Source organism: Ammospiza nelsoni, chromosome 16 (genome assembly GCF_027579445.1).
Source record: "Ammospiza nelsoni isolate bAmmNel1 chromosome 16, bAmmNel1.pri, whole genome shotgun sequence".
NCBI lineage: Eukaryota > Metazoa > Chordata > Aves > Passeriformes > Passerellidae > Ammospiza > Ammospiza nelsoni.
Window position 1 is genome coordinate 771,984 of NC_080648.1, and position 16,572 is coordinate 788,555.

The following is a 16,572-nucleotide window of genomic DNA, read 5'->3' on the forward strand; positions in this document are numbered from 1 at the left end:
TGGAGCATAGGGCAGAAATCATGTGGTACAGGACAAAAAAATGGCGGCTGTGGAAGAAGTCACATGATACAGGACAAAAGATGGAATATAAGGGCAGTAGTCATGTGATACAGGTGAAAAGTCATGTGATACAGGGAAAATATAGCGAGCACTGGAAATGGTCATGTGATGTACGACAAAAGATAGCTACTAAGGATGGAGTTCACGTGAAACGGGACATGATGGCGGGTAAGGACGGAAGTCACATGAACACCAAAGAGTATGTGTGCAGCATCTTGCGCACGCGCTTTGGATAGGGGCAAATGGTGCCGGGGCAGGTCCTCGCTTCTCAGACAGGCGTTTTTTCCGCTGCCTGGACACGACTCCAGCGCCGATGCTGATCCAGCGCTTTCAATGGGATTTTCCATGGACTTTCCCGATTTGGGCACACGGGTTGTGGTGTCAACGGCACAGGCGGAGTCAGGCAGCTGCAGGGCCACCTGTGTCTCGGTCGCGCTGTGCTGCTTCTGACTCAAAGCCCCCAGCACCTTCCTGCACTTCTCTGTTCCCGCCCGGCCCGGGGAAATAGAGGAAAACACAAAAGCATCGAGCAAGAACAGTCAGTGGAACTACCTGAGTCACCCCCTGCCCGCAGGGCGACAGCTGCCTGCATCCGGGGGCAGCCAGCGGGAGGATGCAGCTGCTCTTTGCCAGAAGGTGAGAGGTGCGGCTGCCAGAACGGTAGGCAGGGTTTTCCCGGCAGGGAGAGCTGGTGGGAATTGCCGCTTCCCACAACTCTCAATGAGTGCTGGGTGGAGTCCAGACTCAGCCAGGTGGGAGGTGGGGTGCTGTTCACGTCCCCAGGAGCTGCTGAAATAACAACTTGCAGCAGTCTTGCTTGTCTGTGTGTGAAAACAGCTCTAATGCTGCAGCCGAATAGAATTTATATCAAATTTGTATCAAATGTGGGGTTTATGTCTGGGGCAGTCAGTTCCCTGAGTGTGAAAGTCCTTGACGTAGTAAACCAGCATAGTTTTTGAGTTCAAAGTGTTGTGTCCTTAAAATTCTTAGTAAAGTATTTTATGTTTAATGTTAAGTGGATTTGTTAGAGTAGCAGAAGTGTGGTGGGATAATCAACATTCTTTGTGTCAGAATTCATTTGTCTTCCTTTTTTCCCTTTTTTTTTCTTTCTAGATTGTAGATAAATGGGGAAAATATTTGGCATAAAGAAGTGAAATGCATCAGGAAAGCTCCATGTTCCCAAGGATTCCCTTGCTTTAGGGATGTGCAGCTACTGAACTGCACCAATAATTCCAGCTCCCACAGAAACCTTCCAAAGCTGGAAGAGACAGGGAAGAAAATTCCAAGAGTGGTGGGAAGTGCTTTTTCCCAGGTCTGGATAGCACTGAGGTTGGAATGACTTAAAAATATTCCTGCCCCTCTCCTTTGCCAGCCCAGGACTAAGTTGGTGTTCTCTGAGTGGCTGCAGTTCCCTGGATGTGGAGGAAGGAGGTCTCTGCTGGAGAGTGAGAGAAAGGTCCCTGCTGATTGCTGTGACCTCGGTGGGCAGAGCGCTCTGATCTTGGGAAGATGTGTTTGTAAGAATTGAATCAATCCTGCCTCTTTTTGAATGAGTTGTTTTAATGAGTCATCAGCAGGGACCACTTTTAGCCAGCTTTAGTTAAGTTTCTTTGTCACAGGTTTCTTTTTTTTGATCCTGAAATCACCAAAACCTAAAGTTTGCTGAATTAAGCCTGAAGTGCTTCAATGAACCAATCCTATGGAAACTGGGGATTGGATATCTGGGATCTTATGGCCATTCAAGGCTGTGTTGGATTTACCCCCTGATTTTGGTGCCAAGGTGAGAATAATCAAAATGTGAACCAGTTCTTGTGAAACTCAGCTTTCCAAAGCTTTATTCAGGATTAAAAAAATATGGGAATGCCCTTGGCAGAAAAGCACCTGCGAAGCAAAGCCAAAAATCTGCCTTATTATTATTCCTGCCCCACAACATACTTGTCTGTGAACAAGTGTGCGAAGTTCACAAGGCTATGTTAGGGCCTTGAAAAAGTCCAATGTGACAGGGTGTTGGCTGCTTTTATACAAAAGTAGGTATATTTGTGGTACTGTTAAGGAGTATGGTGCTTAATGATTCAGAGTACTGTTCCTGTGCATCCTCAGAGAAAGCATTCCACTCCCTCCTCTAAGTGTGTATCAGCTGCAGTTGCTGAAGGACTCCTTAGTAGATCACAGAGAAACTCAGGGAAGTAAGCAGCTACCATCTACTTTAAAAATCTCACCAGGCACCTCTGTTTGCTGAAGTGCCTGAAATTTCACTTGCAAAATAAAGTAGTACAAAAGCGGGGAAATATTATTCTGTTTGTGATTCTGCTAACATACCACATTGCTAGGCTGTTTGGAAAGGGATGCTGTTTCTCAATCATCTGTAATTTACTAGTGCTTTTCCTTAAATTCTCTGTAGATACAGTAGATAGAGTACTAGACTTTTTCTGTCAGTTACTGCAGCAGGAAACTGAGTGCATCAATTTTCTAGCATCAGTGCTCTTCAGCTGGCAGCTAGGGAAAATACCATCTTCTTTGGCACTTACCTTGTTTTTGCTTCCAAAGTAATCTGAGACTTAGTGATTAGAGGTCATAGGGTTAAAAATAAAGTTACTTATTTTTTTAAGTTAATCTGAACTTCCAAATTCAAAGTAGTTGTAAACATTTGTGTCTTTTCCCAAATGAATAGATTTCACCTGAGGGTAACTTACAAACTGTTTTGATTACACTGTAGCCCTACACATATGATTAATCCCTCATTACAGGATATTATGTCTACTCAGTGTTTTGCTGAATTATGACTTTTAAAAAATAAGTATCATTCATCATTTTACTAGTGAAATTTTCAAGAGTCAGAGCAACTTACAAAAATTTCTCACAGATGTCTGCAAATTTAGAAATTATATAACCAAATTATTGTAGCCTGTTGTCCTAGGGTGACATTATGATGCTTGTATCCCCATTCGTGAGTTCTGTTTATGTTGGATATTATGTTCTGTGCCTTCAAGACTGGCTCTGAAGATTGAATGTTTTGTTTTGGTTTTGCTATCAGCCGCTCCCCCATGGCTGGTGGGACACACAGACAGGGCAGTGCATGGTGCTGCTTTTGCTCTTCCTTCTGCTTTGCTCTTTTTGCTTCTGCTCATCAGTTAGTTTAGCTAAGCAGTCTGAATTTTTCCTGGACTGTTTTTACCTTTCCCTTTTTTGGACCAACTTGAACCTGCTCCAGACTGGGACCTGGGAACACCGAGAGTTTGCACCTTGTGGCTGCAGCAGCTGCCCCAGCACAGGAGGGACTGATAACAGAGCGACCACCCCCAAGAGAGACTTTCTGAAGTTGTAATCTTTTTCAGAGCGGTGACAGAGTGGTGTCACCTGGTATTGTTCATTCTGTGTGCTGGGGGTGCTGTGCCTGTTAAATAAACAGGTTCTTTCCACTTCTCCCCAAGGAATCCTTCCCGACCCGGTTGCGGGGAGGGGCCATGTGGGTTTTCTTTCTGCAGGGGCCTCCTTTTGGAGGTTTTCTCCCAATTTGCCCTAAACCAGGACACCTGTAGTGAATTTTATTGCTCTGTATCATAATAGTCTCAGGGCTCTTCCTCCCAGGGCAACTATGACATGCTTCTTCAAATGTTTGTCTAAAAGCCATTTACAGTTTTTCATCTCTAAGAGGTTTTCTGTTTAGTCATTATTAGAATCAGGCCATTCACAGCCATGTTTGGGTCTGTGTGCCGCCTTGCATCTGTCATAAATATAATTGGAAGGGTAGGTATAAAACTAGTCACAAAATCATATAGATATTGATACACACTGCAGTTTTCAAATCAAGAAAATATTTAATGCATTAAACAAGAATGATTCAAAATTGCAAATGAGCTTCAATCACTTTAATTATGATTTAATTGGAAAAGGGTTTTACCATCTGTACAAAAGCTTCAGCAACCACTATGTGTGTAAAACAAACAGAAAAGACTGATGAAGGTAAAAGGAGGAAGCCTGACCTGTGCTTCCCTATCCTGCTTGACTTTGTTTATGTAAGTCTTTGTGCAGTCTTTGTGCTGTCATCAGAATTTAAGTTTCCAAACTAGAACAAGTTGTTATAGCTCATTATGATGTACAAGTATATAATATCTTTCCTGCTCTCTGAGAATTTCAATGTCTGCTGCATCAATCAACTTGCCTGCACTTCAAGAATCGACAGGGTGTAAAAAGTAGTATAGGATTACTGATTTAGTTAAGAATCAGTCATCCTCCAGCCACTGGCTGCTGGCTGGAGGTGCTTTGCTTCATATGGCCTGCACCAAGCTAAAGACAGGTTTGTCACAAAACTGTTAGGTGCCCGATCATTAAACCTTATTATACTGAGGCAAAAAGATTTTTGGGATGATAAAAATAAGTATGAGGTAGGTATATGTTATTAGAGCCATTTAATAAAAAGATAAAAAAATGAAGAAGAATTTTCAATAAATTCTGTCTGATGTAATTACTGCAACATAAAGAAAGAAAGTACTTTGTCTCAAGGTATGTACTAAGTTCAGACCAATGAATGCCTCAGTGAATTAACTGAAGGTTGAATGAAAACCTAGTATGTAAGAAATTGGGGGGGGATGAAAGAAATATAGTTCTCATTTTCTGTGAAATTGAAATGCTGAGGAAATTTCATTTTTCAAACTTCATGACTTAGTGCCTCTAGGAGCTATGCTATCCTTACTGTCATAGAAGTTCTTCAAATTCATGTTCTCATCAGTCAGAGCATGAGTGGTTTTTTTCTGACCTATCCTGCCAAGCCACTGAAGCACAGCTTAGATATTAGCCATCGCATTCCTCTTTCATTAAGGACAGTTCAAGTTCATACATGCTCTCACACTATTATAAAAATAAATATGTACATTACTCCATGTCACTGGATCTAGGAGGCATAAGAGCAGTCATTGGTTCAATGAAAATGCTCGCCCTTTGACAAGTTCCTGCCAACAAAATGAAGGGAAACATGGTTTAACATTTTTTTATTTTTCTTCTTGCTTGGGTCCTTTGTAATGACTTCTGTGAAGGCTAATTTCTCCATGGAGAAATACTCTTAATACTCTGACTTAGGAGAAGTAAGTCTCTTGCTTTTGGACTAGACCAGTTTTTCTGGACTGTGAATGTCTTTCTGGGGAAGCTGCCTACAGCTCCCACTAACCTTTGTGCAAGGACAAGATCATTACCAACCTTTCCCCACTTCCACTTTACAAGCTGACTACAGTCTGACTACAGTATATGTGGCTTGTTCTCTGAGCAGCTTTGCATTTGCCAAGTAGTATCTCTGTCCTCAGTTATGGTTAGGCAAACTGTGATTGACAGAACAAAGGAAGAGTGTGTCTAACCCCTCTCTGAAGAGCAGCTATCCTGCTAATACAGAGCTAAGATGGTAGTTATGCATGGCCTCATTAAAATGTTGACATCACCTCACTGCTGTGAGACAGTAAGCAGAGCAGTAAGCATGCATTTCATATGTTAAACCATCAAGTTTCCATGAATTCGCTTCCCTGTGAAATACTTCTTTAAAGCCTGTGTCTCTCTGCTTCTTCTGCTGCTTTTAATCTCACTGACATGTGTGATAAGAACAGACATAATGAAAATAATGGCATGTCACTAGTGTTTCCTGGACTTATGGCCAAGAAACTGCCAAACATTGAGCAATGGCTAGATTTATTATGGTTTGTTTTATTTACATAAGCTCCACATAATTTTCAGGAATGTGCTGTGGCAGCCTTTGGCTTTAGACATTGCATATATTCAAATCTATTCAAGAATTTGAAAAGTATTCAGCCTCATTCTAGTTTGAATTATGACATTACCTGTCGCAGACATTTCTCCACAGAAATCCTTTCTTTCAGATTTCTGTGTTTTCGGGAGGCCAGAGGCCTCTGAAGACAAGGTAAACAATTATTATCAGCTGCTGGGGAATGCAACAGGGGCACCTATTTTGATTGGTGATTGGCTCATTTTCTATGTTTATAATTAAGGGCCAATCACCAGTGCAAGCCAGGGGACTGAGTCCTTGGCCACAGCTTTGTTGTGAATTATTTTCTATCTATTCTTAGCTAGCCTAGCTTCTCTGCAAACCTCTCTCTATATTCTATTTAGTATAGTCATAATGTATTATATCATATATTAATAAATCAAGCCTTCTGATTCAAGAAACAAGATTCACCGTCTCTCTCTCACCAGCTGCGCCCACTCAGGCGCGGTAATAATTACCAGTGTATTTAAGGAAGAATGACAAGCTACCTCAAGGGAAGTCCAGGGCTGTAACATTACGAATGCTGGAATTTCAGCCACTCTGCAGGAAGCTTGTACAGCAAATGCCATGCTTGGTGTGGTAAGAAGGATCTAGGTGCTGGCCTCAGCCTCCTGTGCTGAGAAAAGTCAGCACAAACTCCAGGGAAGACAATATAGTTCGGCAGAGACGAGCCATGTGCATGGAATGACCTTCAAGGTGTCAAGGGCTGCTCCTAGAAAAAAGGCAAAAAGGCCGAGTTGTAACTCAGTTTTTGTCGACTCAGCTTATGGATGCCTGTACTTCAGGCAAAAGGTTTTGTACCTGTCATGGTTTAAGCCCCAGACAACAGTCAAGCACTATGTAGCCACTCACTCACTCCCCCACAAGCAAGATCAGGGAGAGAATCAAATTGGAAAGGTAAAAGTCAGAAAACTTGTGAGTTGAGATAATGACAATTTATTAGAGAAAGCAAAAGCAAAGAAAAACAAGGAATTCATTTTTTCCCATGGGCAGGCAGGTGTTCAGCCATCAGCAAACACCATCACTCCAAATCTCTGCCTGGTTTCCTCCTTCTTGCTTCTTCCTTCTCCACTCTATATACTAAGTATGATGCCATATGGCCTAGAATATCCCTTTGGTCAGTTGGAGTCACTTTTCCTGGCTGTGTCTCCTCCCAGACTCCAATGCACCCCCAGCTTTATTGTCAGTGAGGCAGTATGAAAAGAAGAAAAGGCCTTGGCTTTGTGTAAGCCCTGCTCAGCAATAACAAAACCATCTTTTTTACCATTGCTATGTTCATCAAAATCCAAAACACAGCCCCATACCAGCCACTGTGAAGGAAACTTTCCTCCAGTTGAACCCAGTGCATAACCCAAACCTTGATTTTCCTAGTTTCTCACTGCACTTATAAAAACCCAATCTATCATGCATGCTTCTTCATCAGTACTGTTTCTTTCCCTAGATTTCTATGTAAATAAACAATTAGTCATGCTTGACAGGTGAGACATTAAATAAAAAGATAAGCCAGTCCAAATGAAGTGTTTGTGGAAAATACTGATGTGTCACTATCTATATACACTCCTCTCCCGTGAGGAATGCTGCCTAAGTCAAGGTAACTACTGCACCATAAAAAACCAAACACTGTAGTGATGAAGAAATCTTCAAGCCATGTTCCTGAGGCTCTGTCTGATTATACTAACTGGAACTACAGAATGAATGAAAATGCAATGTGGTTATTATCTGCCTGGCAGCAATGGCAGAAAGCAGTGGAGATGATATCACAGCCGGGCTGCTGCTGTTGAAGTGCTAGACTTGTACAAAAGAAAATTTGCTGATGAGCATTTAATTACAGGTAATTACAGGCAACTAAGTTTATCTGGTTGTATGTCCATTTACCATATTTGAAAAACAGGTATTAGAAAAAACTTCCTTGGGACTCCAATGCAGTTGGATCTCTAGACATGGAAAATGCTCAATATTAGTAGTGCTGGCATTGCAAATAATAATGGCATGGGACATGGTGTGCTGAGACCTCTACCCGACAGACTCCCTGCATTCAAATAAGGTGACAACTCTTCATTTTACGTAGATCAATTTTTCAAAACTATTCCTTGAAGTTACACTTTTTCTAGGGATTAGTTAAATGATGATTCTTGATGTGTTAGGTTATCTGAAATCTAGAGGTGATAAGGACACAGCTAGCAGGAACAATTGCCTGTACTTGCTAGATTTGGTTCCAAACAGATAATTGAAATTTCATTTATGTTCTAAGACAGCTATGCCAACTGGGAGTGCAATGAAAGTGATCGAGTATGTCTGTGACAACGCTTCTGGAACTAAGAGAACACCTGGTACCTCTAAAGTTTTGTGTGTGGGTGAGACTCAGTGTATATTGTCTGGGAAGAAGAGGTGGGTGCACAGGCTGAGCAGGAATCTCTGGCATGCTCCAGTTATGTGTGTAACTTTGACAATCAGGACAGGAGGGACTACCAGGCTCAGAATTAATATGTGAAGACTGAAAACTATTCCCAGTACAGGAGGAAAGATTCTGCTCTTTCTTACTGGTTTAGTTAACAATGCATCATTCCAACATGGAAAAACTTTTAAGAAAAAAATTTAAGAGAAGGAGTTTGAGAGTAGTTTCTGCAATGATATACTTCCTCAAATCACAGGAAAAAGGAGTGACTTGGGTTATCCTAATTAGGCCAAGATTATTTTTTCTTCTATGAAAAGTCTTTTTTCACTCAGACGTGAGAATGGACAAGACTGAATAGCTAACTAGTGGACAGCTGCCTCCCATGAGACCAAGTAACTGAAACTTATAATATAAAAATTATAAATACTAGAGTCCCAGGATCTATCATGGATCCCTGCCATCATCTCCTTTGCCTCTTTGGCTTCCACAGCATGATGACAATATCGGTAGAGAGAACTGGGTAATGTGATTTCTATTGATGCCTCCGGTTTTAGCTTTTATATTTTTCAGATTCTGTGCTGCTTTCATGTGTGGGTCTGGGCTTCATATTAGGGGATAGTAAACTCTCTTCACAGACTAGGTAGACAAAAAAATTCCTTCTCCAGCTGGGGACCCAACGACAGCCAATCCAAATTTCAGGCCCAAGAGCATAAACAACAGTGGACTGAAGAGAGAAAAACAAGAAGGATGGGACTTCATGGGCTATAGCTGTAATTGGACAATTAGCTCCAATATGCTAATGGACCAAAACTTATAAAAGAGTTAGATCCCATGACCAGTGGCCTATTTGGTGAGCATTTTGGGTCCATGTAAAAAATTAGCATATTTTTTAGAGTATCTATACTCTTTTGGACTTTATTACAGTAAAGCATTCAGAGAAAAATATTATTCCCTACATCACAACATTCCCTTAATTTTACATGTTTTTGTGCTTCTGAGTGACCTCCTTCTAGCCACATATGTTAATTCAATATAAAGAAATACAATCTGTCTATACTTATCTTACTGTCTCAGTCCATTATAAAAAAGGTCAGACGAGGGACATAACACCTTTGTTTCTAACAGACTTTCTCTGTTATGTGCTGAAGTCATTTGACTGCAGAATAAGCTGACTTTGTACTTTCCCACAGATGGTAAGAAATTAGAGGCCCTTCAGTATCAGTATTTTTATGCCCAAGTATTCTGTTTGGAATGACAGTGTTTAGAGGGCCTTTGGCTGCTGAAACTTCTGCTGAAAGCTTGGTTAATTCCAGCCTTCAATGAGTTACTGGCCAGAAATCTCCAACACTCCACTGAACCTGCTGCAACTTTTATGCAACCCTGTGGTTATGATGATCCACTCTGATGTACATTTTGTGTTCCTTGTGATCCATTTTCACCTGTTCTAGGTCTGCTGGGATTGGCTGGGATAGACACAGTAGCTGGTATGGGCTGTTTTGGATTTATGCTGGAAGCCCTGTTGACGAAACAGAGATTTTTCTCCCTATTGCTGCTCAGTGTTTATTCAGAGTCGAGGTCTTTTCTGCTCTTCACCCCACCAGCGAGCAGGCTGAGGAGGCACAAGGAGTTGGGTGGGGACACAACCAGAACACCTGACGCCAAATGACTCCAGGGATATTCCACAACATATGGCATATCATATCATATCATATCATATCATATCATATCATATCATATCATATCATATCATACTTAGCCTATAAAGTTGGGTGAAGAAGAAGGAAGGCAGGGGGAGAACATTTGGAAAGATGGCATTTTTTTCTCCAAGTCACTGTTACATATGATTGAGCCCTGCTGTTTTAGTGATTGGTAAACCTGACTGCCCATGGGAAGCAGCAAATTATTCCTTTTTTGTTTTCAAGTGTGCCTGGCTTTTGCTTTCTCTATCAAACTGTATTTATGTTGGCCCATGAGTTTTCTTAATTTACCCTTCTAATTATCTCTCCTGTCCTGTTGGGGAGGTGCAAGCAGCTGTGTGCAGCTGAGCTGCTGGCTGGGATTAAACTATGGCATATGGGCCAAAAGAGGCAAATGGATGTCTGAGAATAAATCTCTGGAAACTAGAGCGCCAGTGTATGGAACAGCCACACAATGAAAAGCCCGTGTTCATAAAAGAGACAGAGGAGTCCTGCAACTTTATTCAAAGAAAAGGAGAGAGTCTGATGGGACATATCCTCATGGGGTCTCTCACAAGGTTTTGGGAGTGCACCCCTCCTTTTATCCTAAACTCCCAGTCACATACTGCCCTCTTTCTTTCCCCAGTGGCAGAAGCACCAGGAAGGTACAGCTTTTTCCCAACTTCCTACCAGATGTTCCCCCTGGAACATGTATCATCAATTTCCCAAAAAAAAATCATAAGTTCACACTGTCTGGGTTCTGCAATAGTCTTGCGTGGACCCATTTCTCCCATTACCCTAAAGTTAACTGAGTCAAACTGTCTGGGTCCTGTAACAAACTTGCACCTCTTCAGGTTAGTAGAGGCATTAAGACCCAGTTTGAAGATATTAACACCCATTTCTCCTAAAGACCCCCGCCCATAGAGGCGTTTGTGAAGACATTAGCACCCACCTTTTGTATGACAAGGGAGGCTAAAGTCCTGTCTGAATATTACACAGCAGTTTTCTTTTTTCTGCTGTGTAAGACCTCTCAGTTTCCATAGCTTTCTTTACTAATGTTCCTAGTACTCATTCTATTCTACACTCCCTGACCCCCACTTATATCATAATGTATCTATATGAATGAAATTACCATGATGCAAACTTTTGATAAACTAATTAATAATCTGCTGACTTTTTGATTTCCCTATTGACATTTTACTGCTTTATTACACTTTTTTTTCTTTTGAAGAATAACTTTTTCAACTTTGAATTGGATATCTAGGAATAAAGAATAGCCTTGGAGATTGCTTCATTAAGGAGTTAATTAGTACTGTGCATTAAGGAGTTAATTAGTTCCGTGCTTTTCACAAATAATCTACATTTTCTTTCCCTCCCTGTGTGCTCTCATCACTCTGTATTCCTTACCCTACTGGTTGTTGATCTGTGGTGTAGGGGATAGAAATATGATTTACATATGAAGCTCATGCACCACTTTATGTTTAGCCATATGTTTCTAACAATGTTCGACAATGTATTTAATCTGCCGCAGTTGTCCTCTAATCTCATTGGTCTGAGCATCCCCACAAATGTAATAATCTGTGAAATGGTGAAGTCATATATAATCAAGGCTCTGGGCTGTGTAGAGGTGATGGTGGCAGGAAGCCCAAGACGTTTGGGTATTTAAAATTCATCTGGGGAGGATGTGAAGGCAATAGGGCCTTTGCTCCTCTGCCTGCCTGCAGCATGCTGACCGGGAGTGGCCTCACGGCTCACCACCTGTGTCTCAAGGCTAGCTCCTTTTTGTCCCTTTTGTACCAGAGCACAGTAAAGAAAAGTCAGACTTTTGAGAAACTTACAGAAAAATGTACCCAAAAGGTTGTGTGGAAGCATAGCCCCAAGACGGAGGATTTAGCCATAGGAGTGTAATATATGTTAGAAATAATTCATGCTATAAAAGAATGCATTTTATAAAGATTGTGAAATCCAAGCAAGTCTGACCACAAGCAGCCTGAGAGGCAGACTGTCTATTCAAGCTCTGAAATTCCTGAAGGTGGATAACGATCAGCTTATTTAGCTTATGAATAGACGCACCCAGCGTGATGATCACCGGCATCTTCAGCCATCAGAAGACGCCTAAGAGCAACATCACCCTGTTGATAACATTGATCAAGATAGCTGAAGTCCTCAGAAAGATAAATCTGAACAGGTGACTTCCTGGGGATTCGATCAACGCTGGCTGTCAACCAGGAAACGGCGACTGTCCAGCTCTGCACAGTCAAAGAACCAACTATGAATATGCAGATTACAAAAGAAACTTGGACTCTTCGCCTCGGGCACAATGAACTGTATAAAGCATCCCCGCTAAAAGTGGCACTCATGAACGAGGGGGGATCTGATGCGATAGAAGTCGGATCCAGGTTTACCCAGCGCTGAACCCGGGCTCGACGCTGTCTCTTTGTCTGTGGTGGTTTTGAGGACCGTATTTTGGTCATGGAAAAAGATAAATAAATCTTTTCACATTTTTGATAATTTGGCTTTTGATTGATCATTTATAACAGGAGGATGTTCATGTGAGGCTGGTGGCAGCTCCCACATCTGCCAGATAGCAGCGTCTTCACGAGCTCACATCTGCTTTTCCATGGCGCTTTGTAGAACTTTTCCAGAGCTGTGGACTATTAAATCTCAAAAGACCTGAAATTGAGTGAGGCGACTGGGTAGAAGTGAGAGGGCAGTAAAACGTCCAGCTGTCTGGCAGCTCACCGTGGGGGATGATAGTCCCAGCACAAGCTGACGAGGGTGGTAATTTTGTCCTCAAGCCACTTTTTCCATGCTAAAGAATGCTGTTTTTTGAGGTGAAATGTTATAAATGATCAAATCGATAGCCAAATTATTAAAAATTTAACAACAATTTATTAGGTCAATTACAAAAACAGAATTTCAAGCAACCACCACCACAATCAAGACAGTGGCAGTACTGGGTACGGGCGCTGGGTGAGACCAGAGGTTCATCCAACAGAGTGACAGTGTCCCCTCTAAGGTTCACACCAAGTGTTTCCAGCATCCAGCTTATATACAGTTTATTCTGCCTGAGGCACAGATGACCACATCTTTCTATTCACTTCTTCGAATGTAAATCCACTTCCATACATATGGTGAAATAGACAAAGACAGGCCCCAGTTTGCAGACAGAAGTCTAGGTACACAGGGGAAGTTTGCTTTCACATGTAATAAGTTGGTATCGGTCCCTGAGTACCCAGATGCAATCAGGATGGGTCTGAATCTTGTGAGATTCCTGGGACACAGCAATTAATCATGGGCCAGGGAGGCTCCTGATGTTATCTCCCAGGTGCAGGAGTCGAGGAAATCATCACTGATGGTCCAGGAAGGCTTCATTCAGACGATAAACGGGTCTGATGCTATCTTGACATTGCCAGGAATTAGTTATAATCTGAATAGAGCTTTATTCCTGGCTGGGAGGTTAAAACATTATTTCTACTATATTTTATACCTACATGTATCTGTTTATACAGCATGCATTAACTACATTACATATAACATAAATGATGCTTTGAAAAGCTTCCCAGGACAGTGCTCCGCAGCTGTCTGCCTGAGAAGGAGGAGGTGAGCGGCGGTGTGGGAAGGGAAGGGAAGGGAAGGGAAGGGAAGGGAAGGGAAGGGAAGGGGCAGAAAGCAGTGCGGGGGTGTGCATGTGAGGCTGGGATGAGGAGCAGGAAGGCACTTCCAGTTGGGAGAGATGGACAGTCATGAGTCTCACAGCAAGGTTAGCTATTTGGCAAAGCCCTGAGTTTTGGTTCAGGAATGTATGTTTTCCTGTAAAGCGGTTTATTGCTTTCTGAGTGAAAGGTATATTGCTGTTCCCAGAATTGTAAAGCTGCGCCTGTCCCTCAGTAAAGGCGTTGCTCGGTAGTTGCTGCTCTGAAATGATGGCTGGCTCCAGGTGGCTTTGCCAGAGAGAAGGCTGTGATAGATGAGTAATGCAATGATTGACTCTCACAATTAACAGACATATATCATGAATATATGTTAAGAAAAGTTTTATAGATTTATAGTTATTTTTTACCCCCTGCATTGTAATCAAGGGACAGCCAAGGTTGGGACATCTGGGAGGGTTGGCTTGTCACTATGGCGACATCTGACCTCCAGTCAGGATTTGAGGAAGTAAACTCCACCACTGGACAGTGAAGGAGTCGATGGACAGAATTTTGGGAGGGGCTACAGGGTTAAAAGGCAAAACTTCCATTGAGTGGGTGAGCACAGGGTGGGGAAAATCCTTTGCTCCCGGCGCTGTAACATTCTCTCTGTTCAGTCTTCTTTTGTATTTTTGATAAGGTTTAATAAACCTTTCTAAATTTATGAAAAGTTAGTAGCTATTTCTCACAAGGCTGATAAAGCAATTTAATGGGCTGGGTGTGAGCAGAAACCTGAGGTAAGCCTTGTGGCTGGGGCAAGCAAATAGTGCATTTTGGGGGTTGCTAAAAAGCATCTGAGACAAGGCCAGCATGAATTAATCCTAAAGATGCTCAACTCTGCCCAGTACTCAGATGGGGTTTGAGATGCCTCTGCTTTGCTGCTGGATGCATCAAGTCTTTTTATTCAGAGTATTCAAGACATGCAGCAGTAATTGATTGAACTGGAGAAGCCAGAGCTGTGGCTATTGCTAGGGGAATAACTCCTATTATACAGGAAGTAAGCACTGCACCAGTACAACGTGAAAAGTTAAATGTGGGGTTGCACAGAAGCGTAAGCCTGAGCCCTGCTGACTCCAAAAGGGCAGGTGGCACATCCCTCTGTGCTGGACAAATCACTACTGGAGAAGCGTCTACGCTGGTATAATTAAAATAAAGTGGTTTTTTTCTACCCCTGGGTGCAGCTATGCTTTCCTACTTCTAGCAGGTTTTGCAAAGGAATGGTATGCAGCCTTCTACATGTGACAGTGTCACTACGGTGTTGGTAAAATAAAAAATAAATTAAAAAAAATTTAAAGTGTTATTTTCTGGTTTTCTGGACCTGACTAGATCAAAATTGACAATTTTATTGAAATCCGCAAGAAAAGGGCACCAAGAAAAGCTATAATCAGCAGCTTTCATTTGCAGCAGCTGGTGACTCCAGCTATCTCTTGCTGCATTCCCTGTACCCAGCGTGGCAGCCCGCACAGCCTGCAGAAGCAAACCCTCCCTCCTCGCCCGTCTGGCTGAGGTGTTGCTGTGCTTAGCAGCTTCTATCAGGGCATCGCAGCAGGTGCTTGCAGTCCCAACCGAGAGGATGATGGGGAGAGCTGTACCTTTAACTGAAAAGAGATGTGCATTGCTCCACTGCAGTCCTCCGTAGTAGCTTCAGAGTGAGCAAACCTCAGTGCAGAGCCTGGGGCTCAGTGCATGAGAGCAGAGTTCTGCTCAGAGCACTGTGCAACCAGTCATATCAACTTTGTAAAGGACTCACTTTTTAATTTTATTGTTATTCTTGAAATTTGTAAGAGAGAAGAGTCTTTCTATCTGTCGGAACCATGAGTGGCTGTTCAAGGAGATGCAAGCATGGGATTGTCAAATTTGCCCAGACTGTTTTTAAACTCATCACAGGCACTCTCAGCAAAGGTAAGGGAAACAGTTTATACTGTTCCTCTGTTCTGTTATGTCTGTAGGATGAATTTTGTAGGCTTTTGGGAGGTTTCCAATAAGGTTTATTGTTTGTCTCTTCAGAGGTGTTCTGGTTTAATTCTGGGAATTGGATGTTCTGAAAGAAGTTGCTGTGTGCAATGAAGATTGGAGTTATGCTGAAAGCCTTATGTAATTGTTTCTACCATGTGTAGTTTGTAACCTGTGTTTATCAATCTGTCCTGGCCAGCAACTATAGTGAGTTATTCCAATGTGTTCAGAGAAGTGTTTGTGAAAACAATTGATGTGCAGCCTAAAAAACTGAAAGAGTTCCTAACTGTCAGTAACTTGTATTTCTCTGTGTCATTTTATGCTTTACTGTCTCTGCTAATTTGAAGGATGTGTATACCTTGCTTCAAAATCTAGGTCATTGCTTACTGCATACATTTGAAATGCCTTTTGCTTGTTTCAGTTTTGCTTGTCACTTACACCCCTTGTGCTTTCTCATGTGAAAGTGAAGCAGTACCAAACTTATTTATGCTGTCCTCTTTAATAAAATGAAACAACAAACAACATAAACTCTCTCTTCTTCTTTGTAGTTTAGTAGTTCCTCTGTTGGTGCCCTCAAGTAAGTTATGTTCTTTTTGTTGGCCATTCCTCTCGTCACACTTCTTGGTACACCTCTGGCAGCTATGTGAGTATCGGTGATCTCTGTGGAAACTCCTGACAACTATAAATATTATAACTATAACTATAACTATAAATAATACTATACTTGAATGCTGCTCACCTGTTGAAATGTGGTCAGTTCTTATGCGAAGGTCAGACTTCTCCAAGTTTTGTGTGTTTGGTTGGAGGCAGGGGTAGTTTTGGGAACTGACAATAGGCTTTGAACTAAATTATTAGCAGAGATATTTGTATAAGGCTGAAGAGTCTCAGTTATGATGCAGTTTTTTAAAATACAAAATCAAGCTCTTTTTCATATAGTCATATTTAAAGAACAAAAAAAGAAACACTTATTTTTCATATAAGTTTAGAATTCTTGGACATGTGTGGCTGTGTTGGCTGTTTGGAGCATGC

The 16,572-nt window shown here is 41.9% G+C and overlaps 1 long non-coding RNA gene across 1 annotated transcript; it reads left to right on the plus strand.

Annotated features, from left to right (window-relative positions):
* Positions 1–350: 350 nt before the first annotated feature.
* LOC132080717 (uncharacterized) lies at positions 351–16,071 on the plus strand. The gene is made up of 4 exons (XR_009419598.1): positions 351–696; positions 1,174–1,840; positions 15,376–15,492; positions 15,598–16,071. It is a non-coding gene; the product is annotated as an uncharacterized LOC132080717 (long non-coding RNA).
* The last annotated feature ends 501 nt before the right edge of the window (positions 16,072–16,572 follow it).